General features: G+C 36.5%; 1 long non-coding RNA gene across 2 annotated transcripts; it reads right to left on the bottom strand.

Annotated features, from left to right (window-relative positions):
• Nucleotides 1–223: 223 nt before the first annotated feature.
• LOC136220839 (uncharacterized) lies at nt 224–20,204 on the bottom strand. 2 transcript variants are annotated; one of them, XR_010684745.1, is made up of 4 exons: nt 20,068–20,204; nt 16,380–19,915; nt 15,911–16,198; nt 224–580 (listed from the first exon to the last, which is right to left on the bottom strand). It is a non-coding gene; the product is annotated as an uncharacterized lncRNA (long non-coding RNA). The 2 variants fall into 2 exon arrangements; XR_010684744.1 differs by having other exon boundaries at nt 15,911–19,915.
• Nucleotides 20,205–21,640: the final 1,436 nt, after the last annotated feature.

Here is a 21,640-nt window from a genome sequence, read left to right as displayed (position 1 = left end):
TTAAAATCTCAGTTGACGATGTATTTTAGGTAGTTAGTAATATACGTGAACTCAGGTTCTCCTGGTAAAATGAATTAGAAGTTTATTCATAAAACTCTACATTGTGATTATAATTATAAGTAATGTATTTATACGATTCATAGCTACAATTATAGCTCATAATCCTACTCTACCAGCTAGGTAACAATTGTGATTTCTTCTAACTAATTTCCTGCAAAGCATATCAGCTGCAATCTTCTGTATCGCTACATATCTTCTGTATTGTTGCACATCTTATTGATGTAAAGCTATTTCATTGATGAAAAAGAAAGATAATGATATAGTCAAATTTTGTGTTTCTGTGACGTTAATTTAAATAAAGCAAATGATAAAAAACTTGGAAGCCTATGAATAATGCTTTCCTTCAGCCCTTCTTTCGAGTCTTCCTTTTCATCCCTTGTTACATCATATCTAAAAAAGCAATGTATGTTTTTGGATGATTTTCTGATTGCTTCGAGCCACTACTATTCCTCCTTGATTGGAGATATGTAGGATCAAGAATATTAAAGAGATGATAGCTTCGGACTCCAATAGGAAAGACCTATCCAATAATATATATAACAAAAAAAAAAAAACACACATCAAAATTTTATTTCAATTCAAGGATGGATCTAATTGACAGTTCAAATAAATTTAAGACCTAATTGACGATTTTAGAAAGTTAGAAACCTAAAATGACTTTTAAAATGTAAATTGAGGATCTAATTGATAATTTTAGAAAGTTAAAATCACATAACTTTCAATATGTTAGGGATTTAATTGTATTTTTTAAGACTTTTAAATTTATTTTTACAACACTTATTAATTTTCAGTGTTATATTATACAAGCGGTTCTTCCTAACAGAAAATTGAAAACAATGAATTTGTCTAAACTAATTAATCCTGTAATAATTTTAAATAAATAAAGACATTTAAACATTAAAATTTACATTAACTCAAACGTTTTTTAACAATATAACAAAAAGTTAATTACTGTTGTTTATACTAGAAATAAAGTTTTATTGATGCATATCCCAGTGTACACTTTTCATGGGAGAAACGTTTTCTTTTAGGAAACATCTCCTTAAAAGAACTTTTTAGGAAACATTTTTTATGTTTTCCTGGTGCATCATCTTCCGTTCTTGATACATTTCACTTCCAGTGGGTTATCTTCCTTAGTGCACTGTTCACTTAAAATTTCATGGAGTGCCTCAATTTCCCCTAGGGGAAACATCTTAAGAGAAACTAAGGGAAACATTTTGAAAGACTCCAAAGGAAACATTTTTAGGGAAACCATGATAAACTTCATAGAGTGAACCTCAGGGGAAGCCTACTTGCTAGAGTGAACCTCATGGGAGACCTATTTTTCTAGAGTTCCTCAAATGAGATTTATTTTCCTAGATTGAATATTAGAGGAAACATACTTCTTAGAGTGAAACTTATGGGAGACATACTTTCCTAGAACGAACCTTAGGGAAACTTACTTCGTAGAGTGAACCTCAGGGGAGACTTGAGGTAAATCTAAGAGGCATCACGAGGCCATTTAATAATTTAAAATATGTTCTTTGAGGCAATTTAAAAAGCAGGAAAGTTAGAAAATGCTAGAGTCAATCCATTATAAAGATACCGAATGGTGGGTAGTTAATCAAAATGTAATCTGAAATTGGGGAACGTGACTTAGTGGAAGGAAGCAGGAAGTTAACACCAACAACTATAAAGGTCAAAAATCATGATGAAAATGGCTCAAACTATACACACACTCAAGCAAACCTCAAGCAAATTCTTTCTAGACTTCAATAATTTAAATTTCTCAGTTATTTCCTTAGTTTCAATTTTTAAAGTTCAAGTTTATTCAAGCTTCCAGTATAATTTTATTTCTTTTGTTCTTCAATCACTTATGTAAGGTTGATATTGTTTTGATAATTGAATCCTTTGAAATTTTACGATCTCTTTATTCCTCACATTTATTTGATATAGTATTCTCGAACTATGGAATAAATTCTTTCAAGAATACTATATCAAATGGATGTGAAGAATAAAGAGACCGTAAAATTCCAAAAGATTCGATTATCAAAACGATATTGACCTTACAGAAATGATTGAAGAACAAACAAAATAAATTTATACTGGAAACTTGAATGAACTTCAATTTTGAAAATTAAAACTAAGACAATAACTACGAGATCTAAAAATGTTGAAGTCTAAAGAGTATTTGCTAGAGTTATGTTTGAGTGTTTGTTGAGTTTGGGCCATTTTCATCATGATGTCTGACTTTTATAGATGTTGGAGTTAACTTTCTGCTTCCTTCCACTACGCCACGGTCTCCAACTTCAGATCACATCTTGAGTAACTACATAACATCTAGTTCCCATGGTGGATTGGCTTTGACATTTTCCAACTTTGCTGTTTTTTAAATTGGCTCACAAAACACATATTAAAGTATTAAATAGCCTCCTGACTCCCCCTTAGGTGTACCTCAAGTCTCCCCTTAGGTTCACTCTGTTGAAACACTTTTCCACATGATTTTGATTTGACAAAATTATTTAAGTTAATCCATGATTAAGACAATTAAATTTAAGTGCTTTGATTTAATTGTACTAATGTGTTTGTTCAATGTTGAGTATAATCATAAATAAGAAAAGAAATAAAAAGTAAGACAGGACGAAGTCAGCATGAGTCACAGCACAAGCTGAGTAGAAGTGTGACTCAGCATAATAGAAGAAAAAGTCTTCTTCAGAACAAAACGCTTGAAGACGAAGCTGGCCGAAGAAGCTGAGTAAAACATGACACAACCTCGCCGAAGATAAAAGATCAAAGGCAACGTCTATAAGTTCAAGTTGAGTGTTCATCAGGACAGCGCGAATGATCCGTTTACTAAGAGACAAGATCCGACATGAGTCTGCGCCAATACAGAAGCTTTGGAATTATGCAAGGAGACAGTTTCGAGACGCATGGGTCAACTGGCGTCTGGCTAAAAGATGAAACTGGCTGAAGAAGACAAGCCTGACGCCTGCTAAATTCAGACGACAAGATTGCCCTGCAAAACTGTATGCTGACTAGTGAATGACGTAAGAAGACCGTTTGAATCCAACAGATACATCTGAATTCAAATGATTGAAGACTCAGAATTCACTATAAAAGGACAAGCTCTTCACTTGGATCTTTTGCCGAAATACAAAAAGAAAAAAGCATACATACAAGCACACACAAACAAGAAAAAGCAAATACTTACACCCAAATCATATTTCTGTGTAAAAGTCTAGATTGAATTTGTATTAATCTAAAGTGTTCTTCATCTAGAAAGAACAGATTTGTATCAATTGTAAAAATTGAGTGAGTGGTGCTGAGTACTCGGTTGTAGTACTCAGCGGTAGAGAAAATCTGAGTGTTTGGTTATAGCGCTCAGTAGGGGTTGAGTAGACGAATAGAGGAAGGTACTCTTGCATACTCAATTGCTTGTAAACGGTTTGTGCTCTACCTTTAAAGAGCTTAGTATTGGATTGAAAAAACCCGGAAGGATTCTGGGGACTGGACGTAGGCGGTGAGGCCGAACCAGGATAAGTCTGCTGAGTAATTTCTAACTCCTTCTCTCAATATATATATGTATGTGTTGCATGCTTAAATTACTCAGGATATAAAACTGTATAAGATGACAATGAGTAATCAGAGTGCTGAGTTGGAAGCTGACCTTAAGTGTTAATTCCCAACTCAGAGGTAAAACGGTTCTAGTCAGCCTCTGACTAAAGCTGTCTTACATCTTGCTCGGCCTTGCTGACCAAAACTGAGTAAAGTAATTTAAAGAGTTAAATTAAGTCAGCATATTTAAGCGAAAAAGTTACATTAGTTCATAACCCCCCCTTGGAACTAATTACACGGGACCAACAAGTGGTATCAGAGCTCAGTAGCTCACTACTCAAAGATAAAACTATCTTGAGCTGATCCCTATAAATGGCTGAGAACAGCACTCGTTTCCTTCCTGGAAATCAAACAACACAGATACTCCCTGAGAGATTATCTATTAGTCGGCCTCCCTTGTTCTTCGGATCAAATTATACATTTTGGAAGAACATGATGAAAAACTTTATTCAGGCTACAAACATGAGTGCGTGGCTTGCAATAGTTCAAGGCCCATATGTGCCTTACAAAACGGTTGACAACGAGAAAGTTGTTAAGAGTGAAACTGAGTGGTCAGAGGATGACCTTAGAAAACTGCAAAATAATGCTTCGGCTATCAATATGCTTCACTGTGCGTTAGATGCTGCAGAGTACAACAAAATTTCAGGTTGTGAGTCAGCACAGGAAATATGGAAGAAGCTGGAAGTGACCTATAAAGGTACCAGCAAGGTCAAAGAGTCAACGGTGAATCAACACATGAGACTATACGAGCTGTTCGAGATGAATGACAATGAAGACATCTCTGAAATGAACGCAAGATTTACCAACATCATAAATGAGCTGAAAAGACTCGGCAAGAACTTCACAGAAGAAGAGCAGGTGAAGAAAATCTTGAGAAGTCTACCCAAGAGCTGGCAAGCTAAGAAGACAGCTGTGGAAGAGGCTCAGGACTTGACCACATACAAATACGATGAGCTGATCGGATCTCTGCTGACCCACGAAATATCAATGAAGAACTTTGAAGCTAAAGAAAAGTCAGAGGACAAGAAGCAAAAATATCTTGTCATGAAAGCTGACTCATCAGATGATGAGGAGATGGCCATGTTCACAAGAAAGATGAAGAAGCTGTTCAGAAAGAACGACAAGAACACCAAAAGGTCATTCAGAAGAAGCGATAAATACAAAGCTGAGCCCAGCGACAGCAGATACAAAAAGGGCAGCTCGAAGCCTGTCACATGCTTTGAATGTCATCAAACTGGGCATATTAAATCAAGCTATCCCACTTTGAAGAAAGAAAAGAAAGGCAGCAGAAAAGCAATGGTGGCAACATGGAGTGACAGTGATGAGTCAACCTCATCAAAAGCTGATGCCACGGAGTCAGCAAACATATGCTTTATGGCTGATGAAGCTGCTGACCAATGCCGATCTGAGCAAGCTGACCTCTCAGATGAATCTGACCAAGAGGAACACTCCAATGAGGTAACATCTCTTCTCTTGCTTAGAAATGAAATGGTTAACGCCCAGAGTGATCTGTATACACTGACCAAAAAGTGTAACAAGAAAATAAAGGCACTCAGCAGGCGATGTGATGAGATTGAGGAGGTCAAATTGAGTGACATCCGACATCTCCTTCAGGACAACACTAGGCAAGATGAAAATTTAAAGATAATGCATAGATTTGTCTCTGAAGTCCAACCAGACTCCAAGAAGCTGAGAAAGGACATCACAAACATACAGAACCAGCTGAGTACATCGACTAAGAAAAGGTTCTATCCCAATGCTGAGTATCAAGGTACTGGTCAGCATCGACAGTACACTCAGCAGAACAGTCAATGTGACTGTTGTGGAAAAAGAGGACACACTGTAAAGGTGTGTTGGTATGCTCAGCACCATCGTGCTGACCAAAAGAGGAAATACCCTCAAAGGGCAATTTTTTGTGACTTTTGTGGTAAAAATGGCCACACCATAAATGTATGTCGTCACAAAATAAAATATGATGATACACCTGTTCATGCTAACCAACGAGGACCCAAAAAGAATTGAGTACCTAAAGATGAATAGTTTAAAATGCAGGTGAGCCTGAGGTGCGTGCAGAAGTCAAAGCTTTGGTATATTGACAGCGCATGCTCGAGGCATATGACTGGTGATGAAACTCAATTCATCACACTTGAGCGTAAACGAGGTGGAAGTGTAAGTTTCGGAGACAACAAAAAGGGTAAGATAGTAGGTTCAGGTACTATCGGAGGTAACCCTACTATTGAGTCAGTCTCCTTAGTCAGGGGTCTCAAATATAACCTATTGAGCGTGGCTCAGCTGTGTGACAGCGGTAGAAAGGTTGTATTTGATGCCACTGAGTGTCGGATACTCGAGGGAAAAACAAACGATTTGATTTTAACTGCCCCTCGTGTTGACAATGTTTACATGTTGAGTTTAGAAAAGAATTTTTCGAAAAACATATGCTTAGTGTCAAAGGAGGATAACTCCTGGCTATGGCATATGAGACTTGGTCATGTAAGCATGTACCTCCTTGCCAAATTAGCAAGAAAACACTTAGTTGAGGGTTTGCCCAAACTTAGATTTGAGAAAGATCAATTATGTAATGCCTGTCAGTAAGGTAAACAAACCAAAAAGTCTTTTCAAAGTAAAAATATTGTCTCAACCAAGCGTCCATTGGAATTACTACACTTGGATCTTTTCGGACCTGTCCATCCACTCAGCTTGGGCGGTAAGAGATTTTCCTTGGTCATTGTGGATGATTTCTCTCGGTACACTTGGGTCATCTTACTGAGTAGCAAGGATGAAGCTTTTGAGACGTTCTCAACACTGATCAGAAAACTTGAAAATGACAAAGATTTAAAATTAGCTCACATCTGTAGTGATAATGGCGGAGAATTCAAAAACCAACAGTTTGATGAATTCTGTGAAGTCAGCGACATTGACCATAATTTTTCTGCTCCTAGAACTCCTCAACAAAATGGGGTAGTTGAGAGAAAGAACAGAACACTAGTTGAAATAGCTAGGACAATGCTGAGTGAGAATAGGCTTCCAAAGTATTTCTGGGGTGAAGTTGTCAACACAGCATGCTATATACTCAATAGGGCTTTAGTTAGACCTATTCTTAAGAAAACCCCCTATGAACTTTGGAAAGGACGAAAGCCTAACATTGGATACTTTCGTGCTTTGGTTGTAAATGTTTCATACTCAATACGAAAGACAACCTTGCCAAATTTGATTCTAAAGCTGACGAAGCAATCTTTCTAGGGTACTCAACTAACAGTAAAGCATATAGGGTGTTCAATAAACGAACTCAAATCGTTGAAGAGTCTGTCCATATCGAGTTCGATGAAACTAACCCTGCAGGAAAGTCAAGTCAGTCTGCCGAAGATGACTCAGGCTCAGCTTCCGCTGACCAAAATGGAGCCGCTGAGTCATTACCACACGGGCTGACCAAAGGTAAAAACGAACCTGGAATTACCCTTGCTGACCAATCTAAAACTGTAGAGATTGTTGAAACACCTGCTCCTGACAACTCAACATTACCCAAAGAAATCAAAATCCCAAGAGGACATTCAGAGAAGTCCATTCTTGATGCTGTTGAGAATAACCTGATGACAAGAAATCAACTCAGGAGATATCTTAGCAATGTTGCGTTCGTCTCAGTCCATGAACCAAAGAATTTCACCGAAGCTGAGCACGACGAATTCTGGATCAATGCGATGCAAGAAGAGCTTGATCAATTCAAGAGAAATGAGATATGAGATTTAGTACCAAAACCTAGGAATCAAAAGACCATAGGAACTAAGTGGGTCTTTAGAAATAAGCTAGACGAGCAAGGCAATGTGGTCAGGAACAAAGCCCGACTTGTAGCTCAAGGCTATAGTCAGCAAGAAGGCATTGACTACCGTGAGACCTTTGCTCCAGTTGCTAGGTTAGAGGCTATACGAATATTATGTGCATATGCTAGTTTTATGAACTTCAAACTATATCAAATGGATGTCAAAGTGCATTTCTTAATGGATTTATAAACGAAGAGGTATATGTTAGTCAGCCTCCGAGATTTGAAGATTCAAAATTTCCAAACCACGTTTATAAACTCAAGAAGGCCATGTACGGCCTGAAACAAGCACCACGTGCTTGGTACGAAAGGTTGACCAGTTTCTTGCTGACCAGGAACTATGTCAGAGGTAAAGCTGACACAACCTTATTCATTAAGAAAAAGGGTAAAGATACCCTGCTAGCACAAATTTACGTAGATGATATTATCTTTGGTGCTACTAATGAAACTATGTGCAAGGAATTTAGTAAATAGATGCAAACTGAGTTCGAAATGTCAATGATGGGTGAACTCAACTTCTTCCTTGGACTTCAAATTAAGCAAGGGAAGAACAGCATCTTCATTAGTCAGTCTAAGTATGCCAAAGAAATGTTAAAGAAATTCGACATGGAAGAATGCAAGCCCATATCTACCCCAATGGGTACTGACATTGTCCTTTGTACTGACGAGAAAGGTAAGTTAGTAGACAGCAAGTTATATCGAGGTATGATTGGCTCTCTACTTTATCTTACTGCTAGTAGGCCTGACATTCAGTACTCAGTATGTTATTGTGCAAGATATCAAGCTGGCCCCAGGGAATCTCACCTTATAATTGTAAAAAGAATTTTTAGATATTTGCAGAGCTCAGTTAATGCAGGTTTATGGTATCCAAATACAAATGACTCCACACTCATTGGATACACTGACGCTGACTATGGACGAGATAAGCTAGAGCGTAAGAGTACTTCAGGAGGATGTCAATTCCTTGGGAGCTGTCTAGTGTCTTGGTTCAGTAAGAAGCAATCGTCAGTGGCCTTGTCAACAACTGAAGCTGAGTACATTGCTGTTGGAAGCTGTGTGCCCAGGTCTTATGGATTAAGCAACAACTGGAGGATTATGGAGTACAAACGGATACAATCGAAGTCAAATGCGACAATAAGAGTGCCATTGACTTATCCAAAAATTCAATCCAACACAGCAGGATGAAGCATGTCAGCATTCGGCATCACTTCATTAGAGACCATGTACTCAAAGGAGAGATCAAGCGACCTATGTACCAACCGATGAACAACTTGCATATATCTTTACGAAGCCTCTGGCTCGTGAGCAATTTAACATACTAAGGGAAGCTATCGGTATGTCTAATCATCTTCAATAAAATTCTATATTTAAATTGAATGTTGAGTGATTACCATGCTGAGTGATTTGTGCTAAATTAGTAACTATTGCATGCTGAGCTAATATGAATTACATAAAATCACCTTATGCTGAGTAGACATACATACTGTGTGATTATCATAAGCTGAGTTACTAAGCATACGGATATTCCTTCTACGTAAAACTGAGCACTCAGAAAGTAAAAAACGCTTAGTATTCTAGATACTGAGTAAAGCCAGTAACACAATAAATGCTAGCATGCGCATTAAGTAGCCACCTAGGATGACGTAAGCGCAATAATTAGAAAACACATGCGCCGAATGTGTCATAAATGCCAGGGATAACTGTCGATTGATCATCTCGATGTCAAACCGCCATTCCAACCTATCAGATCAACTCGGCACCTCTATAAATAGTGGACGAATTCCCACTAAACTCTCTTTACAGTTGAGATCTTTGGCATTCGATCTCTCTCTTTTCCTCAAATCCCAAATCCTCTCAAAATCTCTCAAAGAATCATGTCTGACGATTCTCAGAACATCTCCGGTGCCGTTTACGACGACAATCGCTGCGATGAAAATCCTCCTTCCTCTGCTCAGCAGGACTATGAAGAGACTTCAACTGACTCTCAAGGACATGGTTAGCATGACCAATCTAAGGCTACCACTCCTAGCAAAAACCCTAAAACTGACCAAGCAACACCCTCGAAAAGGAAGAAGGAGAAAAAGAACAAGCAACCTAAGGAGAAGGTATTCATTCTTGTATACAACAGCATAAAGAACTGTGAGGTACTCCGTTGCCGTTGGTTCTCCCCAAGTTTTATAACGGCTGAAAAACCCTTTTGCGAATGGATATCCAAAAATGGCTGGACCGAGCTATTCTCTCTCCCCGGTATCACTTACCCGCAGTTGGTAAGAGAATTTTACGCGAATCTCAGGGTTGACGAGGATAATGTTGACCACTTAGTGACAAAGGTCAAAGGGAAGGACATCATTATCACTCCATCCTATCTCGCAACTCTGCTAAAACTAAAGACCAAAGGTTCAGAACTCAGGACCACAAATGATTACATGAAAGTTGACTACCCTGTTGAGTTCTGCAAACCAAAGAATCACAAAGGGAAAATAGCCAGCACTTGCATGGGTCAGCCTCAGAAAATGGCTCATTACATCCTGACCAACTTCATATTCCCCAAGGTCAACTCCTCCTCATCGGCCTTAAATTTCGAGCAGTGCTTCATCTGGCACATGCTGACCTACCAACCGCTCAACATGCTCGTCTTTCTTATCGACGCATTCCAACGGAGTACTGGGAAACTCAGGATGGGCTCCCTCATCACAAAAATTCTTCAGGACTATCAAGTGAACATGGTCGAAGAAATTGAGATTTGGGGACAGAAATCACAGCGGCACTGCTATTCGGCTTAGCATATAATTAACCCATTAAGGCCAAGAAAGGAAAAGAGGCAGAAGAAAATGAAGAAGGGGATAATATGGTTGAAGCAGCACAGGATGCGCTGACCAAGAAAGGGAAGAAAGTAGTTGAAGAAAAAGAGCCTGCTGACCGTACAAGGCAAGATAAGAAGCGGAAACCTGACCAATCCGTAAGAGATATTAACACAGCGCCGAAAAAGATTCGGATTGTTTCTAGTGCCAAGAAATCCGCTGAGCAAGCTCAAGGGGAATCTATGAAAAGGCAAGTTGAGTCTGAGCAAGAAAGTGAGGAAACCCCTGAAATGCCTCTGAAGAGGAAGAAAAACTCTGGGTTGACGCCGATAGAAGCTAACCCGCTTGACTTCGTGGTTACTCCTGAATCACACTTTGTGCGGAGTCAAGAAATTGACCTTGAGAAGGCCCCTACTGACCAGGAGGAAGAACTGGGTGATATCGGAGGTCAGCCTCAAGCTGATAAGACATGATCTGCTGAGCCAAGTGTGAATGTTGCTGCTGAGCAAACTGAGAACCAAGCTGAGCAACCATTAAAGGAAAAGGTTGTGGAAGGCCTTGATGCCGACCTTGGTCCTAACTCTGCCTCTGAGTCCTTTGACTCCATTGCTGCTGATCCCTCATCTCAAACAAATAAGGACAGCTCAGGCAAGCAGCTCAAACGTAAGGCTCTGAAACCCAGATTCATCGACCTCATGGATGAGTCACCACTAAGGGATCCAATCACCGACCTCACCAAACTCCAGTTTCAATTCTTCTCAACTGTCACTGAGCCCACTCCGGACCAACTAAAGGAAAAACAAGCCGATCCCAAAGCTCCTCAAGGTCCTATTTCTGCCGAGCAAGTGCTCGAAGTCCCTGTCGCTCAAGTCAACAAGTTGGCAAAGGAACACCCTGCTCAAGTCAGCTCTGAATTGCCTCAACATCCAAAATCTCCTCAACTTCAGGCTGATGCTGAGCAGGTCAACAATTCTGCAGATCCACCTCTTCCTAATCCTTCAACGCAGAATGATAACCAGTCAGCTCCTGCTGCTGACCTGAATAAAAGTCCAGCTGCTGACCATGCTGGCACCTCTATTTCTGGACAACACCAAACACCTCCTCCATCCGGTGCAACTCATATTCCGGCCTCTGAACCACACACTGATGAATCCTATGCGTACTTAAATGCTTCTGAGTCTGGAAGAAAGATTATCGACTCAGCTCAAGCTCTACTTCAGGACATTCATCAAACTCAGGCTGATGCTGCTGGGTCTGTTCATGTTGAGCCAACACAAATTTCGTCTGTCACTCAGCTTCTAACAGAAATCAAAGGTCTCAAAGACTTGATGAGTGTCATTACCTCTTTTGCTTCTCAACAGCCCAAGCAAGAGTCAATAATAAAGCTGGCCGAACTCCAGCTGATGATGGTGAATCATATGAACGCCATCCAAGGTCAACTCAATGCCTTATCAGCTGTGAACTCAACATATGCCACCTCTACTGAGGTTAATCAACATTTCTCCCAGCTGATGTCTGAGCTGACCGGAGCTCGTGAGCTTATCTCCTCCTCCTCCCAGTGTTCCATCGAACAGATTGGTGAAGCCATTCACCTACTCAACCTGAATAAACAGGAAATGGACATTGACCTAGTGAAGACAAATGAGATTCTGCAATGCACTCAATCTACCCTTAAGCAGGTTCGGCACACCAATATTCAACGTCAGCAATATGACACTGCCCTGCTCAGGATGTATCATCAATCATATGCCAAAATGACAGAATCTATAACTTGGATCGGGAAATCTCAAGAGTATCTCTTAAGTATGCTCAGTGCCAACATTAAGATCCCCGCTTCCACTATGTCCGATGGCATGGAAGTCTTCAACGGTCTTCGGGAAAGTACGAGTCAGCTCCAAATGTACTCATCCAAACTGTCTCGTGCTGTTCAACAGAGAACTTTCTATCCTCCTCCTCCCAATCCCGATGCTGGCAAAACGGGGGAGAAAGAACGCGCTGCTGGAACTCAGCAGAAAATGGGGGAGATCACTCAGCCTGCCGCCGGAACTCAGCACAAGCATGGTTCAATTTCTGCTGACCCAAGTAATCCCAGTCAGCAACAAAGAACTGTCAAGGGCAAAGGCAAATCCCACCAAGTTCAAGTCAACATAAAGAGATAGATTAGAAATAGTTTTAGACTTGTAACTTGATATTTGACATGTTCTATTTTGTTGTGCTGACTATTCATATAAGCATCTTTTTATCCAAACTGACTTATCTATATGCGATGCTTACTTATTATGCTTATATGCTGATCTGTCATACTTAGTTATCCATTGAACAACAAATTAAAGCTTGTGAACGTAAGGAAAATACAAGTAAAATATACTCAGCACACATAACTCTAATACCTATATGACAACTCTGATACCTATGAGCAACACTGAGTAATAACCATATGTTCCAAGTATTGACCATCTTCTGAAAGCTGACCTAGGCTCATCTGAATTAGATCTTGAAAAGTCTAAAATTGAACTAAGTCAGTAAAGGCATGTCTTAATTTCACTCGGTTAAATCTTAGAAGGTTTAGAGTTAAATTGAGTCAATAGATGCAACCCTTACGGGGGAGTAACTTCAGAAGTATGAAAGATAAATCAATCATAGGGAACTGAAATGCTGAGTTCCATAATTAAATATTTTTGCCAACATCAAAATGGGGGAGTTTGTTGAAACACCTTTCCACAGGATTTTGATTTAACAAAATTATTTAAGTTAATCCATGATTAAGACAATTAAATTTAAGTGCTTTGATTTAATTGTACTAATGTGTTTGTTCAATGTTGAGTATAATCATAAATAAGAAAAGAAATAAAAAGTAAGACAGGACGAAGTCAGCATGAGTCATAGCACAAGCTGAGTAGAAGTGTGACTCAGCATAATAGAAGAAAAGTCTTCTTCAGAACAAAACGCTTGAAGACGAAGCTGACCGAAGAAGCTGAGTAAAACATGACACAGCCTCGCCGAAGATAAAAGATCAAAGGCAACGTCTATAAGTTCAAGCTGAGTGTTCGTCAGGACAGCGCGAATGATCCGTTTACTAAGAGACAAGATCCGACATGAGTCTGCGCCAATACAGAAGTTTTGGAATTACGCAAGGAGACAGTTTCGAGACGCATGGGTCAACTGGCATCTGGCTAAAAGACGAAACTGGCGGAAGAAGACAAGCCTGATGCCTGCTAAATTCAGACGACAAGATTGGCCTGCAAAACTGTATGCTGACCAGTGAATGACGCAAGAAGACCGTTTGAATCCAACGGATACATCCGAATTCAAATGATTGAAGACTCAGAATTCACTATAAAAGGACAAGCTCTTCACTTGGATCTTTTGTCGAAATACAAAAAGAAAAAAGCATACATACAAGCACACACAAACAAGAAAAAGCAAATACTTACACCCAAATCATATTTCTGTGTAAAAGTCTATATTGAATTTGTATTCATCTAAAGTGTTCTTCATCTAGAAAGAACAGATTTGTATCAATTGTAAAAATTGAGTGAGTGGTGCTGAGTACTCGGTTGTAGTACTCAGCGGTAGAGAAAATCTGAGTGTTTGGTTATAGCGCTCAGTAGGGGTTGAGTAGACGAATAGAGGAAGGTACTCTTGCATACTCAATTGCTTGTAAACGGTTTGTGCTCTACCTTTAAAGAGCTCAGTATTGGATTGAAAAAGCCCGGAAGGATTCTGGGGACTGGACGTAGGCGGTGAGGCCGAACCAGGATAAGTCTGCTGAGTAATTTCTAACTCCTTCTCTCAATATATATATGTATGTGTTGCATGCTTAAATTACTCAGGATATAAAACTGTATAAGCTGGCACTGAGTAATCAGAGTGCTGAGTTGGAAGCTGACCTTAAGTGTTAATTCCCAACTCAGAGGTAAAACGATTCTAGTCAGCCTCTGATTAAAGCTGTCTTACATCTTGCTTGACCTTGCTGACCAAAACTGAGTAAAGTAATTTAAAGAGTTAAATTAAGTCAGCATATTTAAGCGAAAAAGTTACATTAGTTCCTAACCCCCCCTTGGAACTAATTACACGGGACCAACACACTCTAGGAAGTAAGCTTCCATTGAGAGTAACTCTAGGAAGTATGTTTCACCTGAGGTTCACTGTAGGAAGTAAGTTTTCCCTAAGGTTCACTCTAGGAAAATAGGTCTCCCATGAGGTTCGCTCTATGAAGTAGGTTTCTCTTGAGGTTCACTCTAGGAAGCTTCACATGGTTTTCCTAAAAAATAGGTCTCCCATGAGGTTCGCTCTATGAAGTAGGTTTCTCCTGAGGTTCACTCTAGGAAGCTTCACATGGTTTCCCTAAAGATGTTTCCTTTGGGGTCTCTGAAAATGTTTCCCCTAGTTTTCTTCAATATGTTTCCCCTAGTTTCCTATAAGATGTTTCCTCTGGGGAAACTGAGATTCACTCCAGGAAATTCTAAGTGAACGGTGCACTAGGGAAGATAAACCACTAAAAATGAAGTGCATTAAGAACGAAAGACGAAAAAAGATATGACCAATGAACCAATGTCACGTTATATCCTACTGTTCTTTTTAAGAATTTTTATATCAAATTATTAGTATTTCAAAATTAAGCTTCTTATTATTTAGATGGAAAGAAAAAATGCAGCAAATTATGAAACTAATTAGATTTACGATTCAAAGTTCTTCAAAAGTAGTGGTTTAACTTTTTTTAATTAAATTTAAATGTTATGGAACCAGTTAAACTAAAAGCTTAAACTGATAGTTAATACCCAATCATAAATTTTATATTAATCTTTGAAAAAATTTAGTTGGAAAAAAGACAGTGGATTATGAAACTAATTTGACTTAAGATTCAAAGTTCTTCAAAAGTAATGATTTTTTTTTTTACTTTTTTGTTTTAAATTAAATTTAAAAATAAAAAATAAAAAATCAAAGTCACTCTATGTCCTGAGTTATTAAGATTAATAAACCCAAGATGATCCAAACTGAAGACCTAACTGGTTCCCAATCCGGCCAGTGCACAGTGCCTGATGACACTAGATATGCCAACTTTTAACACCACCGTACAATTTAAAAGCAATAACCTACCTAACTACGATGACTGTATTATCTTTTTTACTTAAATTTAAAAATAAAAACAAAAACAAAAACCGGGGCTTTGTTGGACCTTCAGGTTCCAGGTTGACTCCGATTCTTATCGGGTTATTAAAAATTAGCAAACTCGATATAATCCAGACCAAAAATCTAACCGGAAACAAAAAGGAAGTGAATTATGAAACTAATTTGACTTTCAATTCAAAGTTCTTCAAAAGTAATGGTTTAATTTTTTTTATTACTTTTTTGTTTTTAATTAAATGTAAAAACAAAAAATAAAAAACCGGACTCACTCCATATCCCGAGTTATTGAAGATTAATCAACTCAAGATTATATAAACTAGAGATCTAACCGGTTCCCAATTCGACCGGTGTGACAACTTTTAACACCACTATACAATTAAAAAGAGTTAATTTGAGTACAACTATCGCATCATAACACGAATATGATACGAAAACCGAATAGACAACTCCTGTCATAACACGATTATAACACGAAAACCAAATAGAAAATTTATCATTAAGAAGAACTCACCTGATCAAGAAGCCTTGACATAAGAAACACCATATTGAAACTCAAATTGTTAACAGAAGTAGCAGGATTGTTTATCACAAAATTCTCCCAAATTGAAATTATCCAGACCAACAAATCTTCTTTCTCAAAATTGAAATTTCCTTTTTAATCTTTTTGTTTTTCTCAGAGACATAATCACAAACAGTATACGAGCGTGTTAACCGAATACTCATCTTCTTGTACTTGTTGATGATAAATTACATAATCTGGATTGTCTGGCCACACTGAATCTCGTAAGTTTGGATTCGACTGATAAAGATCGATTAATCAATTATGAACATCCAGAAAAATTGAAAATAGAGATCGATTAATCAATTATGAACAGAAGAAGAGTTTTAAAATTATAAAAGAATACATAACTTAGCTGCTGTATAATTTCAAAATACAGATCAATTAATTGATTATGAACAAAAGTAGAAAAGTATCGTACCTTAGCTGCTGTATAATTTCATGGAGTGCCTCAATTTCCTCCAGGAGAAACATCTTAAAAGAAACTAAGGAAAACATTTTGAAAGATTCCAAAGGAAACATGTTTATGGAAACCATGATAAACTTCATAGAGTGAACCTCAAGGGAAAGCCTACTTGCTAGAGTGAACCTAAGGGGCCTCAAATGAGATTTATTTTCCTAGATTGAATATTAGAGGAAACATACTTCTCAGAGTGAAACTTATGGGAGACATACTTTCCAAGAAGGAACCTCAGGGAAACTTACTTCGTAAAGTGAACCTCAGGGGAGACTTGAGGTAAACCTAAGAGGCATCATGAGGCCATTTAATAATTTAAAATATGTTCCTTAAGCCAATTTAAAAAGCAGGAAAGTTAGAAAATGCTAGAGTCAATCCATTATAAAGATACCGGATGGTGGGGCAGTTACTCAAAACGTAATCTGAAGTTGGGGAACGTGACTTAGTGGAAGGAAGCAGGAAGTTAACTCCAACAACTATAAAGGTCAGAAATCATGATGAAAATAGCCCAAACTGAACACACACTCAAGCAAACCTCAAGCAAATTCTTTCTAGACTTCAATAATTTAAATTTCTCAGTTATTTCCTTAGTTTCAATTTTTAAAGTTCAATTTTATTCAAGCTTTCAGTATAATTTTATTTTTTTTGTTCTTCAATCACTTATGTAAGGTCGATATTGTTTTGATAATCGAATCCTTTGAAATTTTACGATCTCTTTATTCAATCACAGTTATTCTCGAACTATGGAATAAATTCTTTCAAGAATACTATATCAAATGACTATGAGGAATAAAGAGACCGTAAAATTCCAAAAGATTCGATTATCGAAACGATATTGACCTTACAGAAATGATTGAAGAACAAACAAAATAAATTTATATTGGAAACTTGAATGAACTTCAATTTTGAAAATTAAAACTAAGGAAATAACTATGAGATCTAACAATGTTGAAGTCTAGAGAGTATTTGCTAGAGTTATGTTTGGGTGTGTGTTGAGTTTAGGCCATTTTCATCGTGATTTCTGATTTTTTTATAGATGTTGGAGTTAACTTTCTGCTTCCATTCACTACGCCACGATCTCCAACTTCAGATCACATCTTGAGTAACTACATAACATCTGGTTCCCATGATGGATTGACTTTGACATTTTCTAACTTTGCTGCTTTTTAAATTGGCTCACAAAACACATATTAAAGTATTAAATAGTCTTATGACTTCTCTTAAATTTACCTCAAGTCTCCCTTTAGGTTCACTCTAGGAAGTAAGTTTCTCTTGAGGTTCACTCTAGGAAAATTGGTCTTCCCGAGGTTCACTTTAGGAAGTAAGTTTTCCCTGAGGTTCACTCTAGGAAAATAGGTCTCCCCTGAGGTTCGCTCTATGAAGTAGGTTTTCCTAAGGTTCACTCTAGGAAGCTTCCCATGAGATGTTTCCTCTGAGGAAACTGCGATTCGTTGCAGGAAATTCTAAGTGAACGGTGCACTAAGGAAGATAAACCACTGGAAGTGAAGTGCATGAAGAATGAAAGACGGTGCACCTGGAAAGCGTAATTTTTTTCCTAAAAAATATCTTTTAATGAAAAGTTTCCTAAACAGTTATTTTAAGAATTTTTTTCCTAAAAAGTTCCTTTTAATTTCCTAAGAGAAAAAGTTTCTATCATAAAAAGTGTACACGATAGTATGCATCAAGAAAACGTTATTTCTGGTGCAAACAATTGTATTAAGATTCCAATTCAAATATTCTTGAACATGTCACGTGAAAAACAAAAAAAAAAAGTAAAAACATGAACCAATGTTAGAAAAAGATATGGCCAATGAATCACACTGGACATTAAATCAAATTTATAGTTATATCACGGGTCATTTAGTTCAACCAAATGATTCAGACTGATTAGATAGGATGACATTATAAATAAATAATATACATAGTTAATTTAAAATTATAAATAAACTCTAGATCACTTGAAAATCGGAATTGTTTTTTTCAATTTTAATCGGACACCACTATGTTTCAGTGTGATTACAACACTTTTTATATCAAGCTATTAGTATTTCAAAGTTAAGCTTTTCATTATTTAGATAGAAAAAAAAGGGGCAGTAAATTATGAAACTAATTAGATTTAAGATTCAAAGTTCTTCAAAAGTAATGGTTTAATTTTCTTTAATTAAATGTAAAAATAAAAAATAAAAAACTGGAGTCACCCCGTGTCCCGGATTATTGAAGATTAATAAACTCAAGATGATCCAAACCGGAAACCTAACCAGTTCCCAATCCGGCCGGTGTCTGACAACAATGGACATGACAACTTCTAACACCATGATGCAATTCAAAAAGATAATCTGACTACAGTGATTGTATTACCTTTTTTTATTTAAATTTAAAAATAAAAATCCGGGGCTTAGTTGGACCTTCGAGTTCCGGGTCGACTCCGGTTCTTTCCAGGTTATTAAAAATTAACAAACTCAATATGAACCAATGAAATAAAAGGTTAAGCTGATAGTTAAGACTCAATTAGACATCTTATATTAATCTCTGACAAAATCTAGCCGAAAAGAAAAAAAAACAGTGAATTATGAATCAAATCTGACTTAAGATTCAAAGTTCTTTAAAAGTAATGGCTTAATTATTATTTTTTACTTTTTTGTTTTAAATTAAATGTAAAAATAAAAAAAATAAAAAATCGGAGTCACTCAGTGTCCTGAGTTATTGAAGATTAATAAAAGCAAGATGATCGAAACCAGAAACCTAACCAGTTACCAATCCGGCCGGTGCCTGACGACACTGGATATGAAAACTTTTAACACCACAGTATAATTTAAAAGCTATAATTTGAGTACAATGACTGTATTACCTTTTCTTAATTAAATTTAAAAAAAAAAAAATCAGGGCTTAGTTAGACCTTCGGGTTCCGGAAGATTAACAAATTCAAGATGATCCAAACCAGAGACCTAACCGGTTCTCGATCCGACCGGTGTCTGATGACACTGGATACGGAAACTTTTAACACCACCATACAATTTAAAAGAGTTAATTTGAGTACAACTATCGCATCATAACAAGAATATGATACTAAAATCGGATAGATAACTTTTATCATAACGAGATTATGACATGACAACCGAATAAAAAATTTATCATTAAGGAGAACTCACCTGCAACTTACAAATTTCCAGATTTTGATCTTAATCGAGCAGCAAGTGATTTTAATCCATTTTCTGATAAATTATCCAGACGAACAGATCTTCTTCCTCAAAATTGAATTTTACTGTCCAAACTTTTTGTTTTTTCTCTGAGACATAATCACAAACAGTATATGGGCATTCTGACCGACTACTCCTCTTGTACCTATTGATGAGAAATCTGACATGATTCGGATTTTCTAGCCACACTGTATCGAATATGACTGGTTGATCTTTGAAATTGGGCCCGCACATAATGAATAAAGCTTCAACATCACATGGAATCGCTCTTCTCTATCAATTTCAATTCGTACTGTGAACCATCTAGAAATATTCAAAATAGAGATCGATTCATCAATTATGAACAGAAGAAGAGTTTTAAAATTATAGAAAAATACATTCCGTAGCTGCTGATCAATTAATTGATTATGAACAGAAGAAAGAAGAGATTCGAAATTATAAAAAAAGTATCATACCTTAGCTGCTGCATGATTTCAATGGAAACGAAAGCTTTATGGTGTAAATCAAAGCTTTATGCCCTTTGTTTATATAGGAAAACATATGTAATTTCCTTCATTGCATTTAAGGAAATAAGCTCTATTTACTAAGGCCCTGGTTGGTAAATAATAGTGTTTGGTGATTAAACTAATTTTGTCTGGTCTTATGAGTTTTTGCAAAATCATTATTTTTGAATAACATTTTCATCTCTAATTACTACCTTTTAACCTTAAATAAAGGCTTTACCATGTCTTTATTTATCATTTTATATAAATAATTATTAGTAATCAGTTAAATTTTACTAAAATCGGCTAGTCAAATAAGCTAACAAAAAAGGTGATCAGCTAACAGTTAATAGCTATTTGCCAAACATGGCTTAAGACATTGTTTGGTAAACAGTTTTTAGGAGTAAAATTAGAGGTTTGAGTCATTTTAGAGGTTTTGACTAGTCAAACCTCTAATAGTAGTGTGAAAATATGTTTGAAAGAATTTATTAGGTACAAAAAGCTAATTTTGAAAAAGCTTGTTTTAGAAGCTTTTTTAATTAGCTTATTGCTCCGTCTCTTTTGAATGTCATTTTTAACCCTAATTACTACATTTTAACCTCAAATAAAGACTTTATTATATCATTATTTGTTATTTTACCCTAAAGCTTTTTTAATTAGCTTATTGCTCCGTCTCTTTTGAATGTCATTTTTAACCCTAATTTGCATGTTAAAAAATTAAATTTTGTGATTTTAATAGTTTGGGATAGGTATCAAATTTAATCGTAACGTTTATTTAGCCTTAATATATGAATGTGCCTTCTATGCTTACTTTATTTTTAACAAAGTAAATCTTACTTTGTATTTTTCACCATTGGATGGTGGTGGAATTTGACAAAGTAAACACATCCAATGGTGGAAAAAACAAAGTAAGCATAGTCTTTACCATATATGAAATGATGTAAATTTAACTTTAACGTTTTCGAAGAAGATCAATTTTAGCTATGTGCTATCGAAAATTTGAAAATACTAGTTTGACTATTATATAATTATCACATCATACGTTTTAAATAAGTTTGTCAATAAATTGAAGTAGTTTCATATATTTTTTTTATTGATTTTTGTTAAGTATATTAATAACACAGTAAATATTTTAGACAACAAAAAAATTATAATTAACTTATATGTAGCAGATTTTATCATTAACATTTTAACAGAATTTTTGTAATTTTGTTAGTAATAAACTAAATATCTTATAGATAATTGACATTTGGAAAGTCTGAAGTAATAATTAAATATCAGTCAAACCAGTTTTTTTAATTTTCGAAAACGTATGACTAAAATTAATTTTGCTTGAAAATGTTAGAGTTAAATTTAAAGCTAAATTTACACTTCTCTTAAAATGTTAGGGCTAAATTTAGTCTTTATCCTAGTGTTTTACTCCTTATATTGACATCATAATAATAATAATAATAATAATAATGATTGCCCAAAATTTTCGACTCTAATTTCTAAAACTAGTCTAACAAAAAAAAAAAAAAGTTAATTTCCCTTGTACAATAAGGAG

Source organism: Euphorbia lathyris, chromosome 2, assembly GCF_963576675.1.
Source record: "Euphorbia lathyris chromosome 2, ddEupLath1.1, whole genome shotgun sequence".
NCBI classification, from domain to species: domain Eukaryota; kingdom Viridiplantae; phylum Streptophyta; class Magnoliopsida; order Malpighiales; family Euphorbiaceae; genus Euphorbia; species Euphorbia lathyris.
The sequence above is the reverse complement of the archived record's forward strand: the minus strand, read 5'-3'. Positions and strand labels throughout refer to the sequence as shown.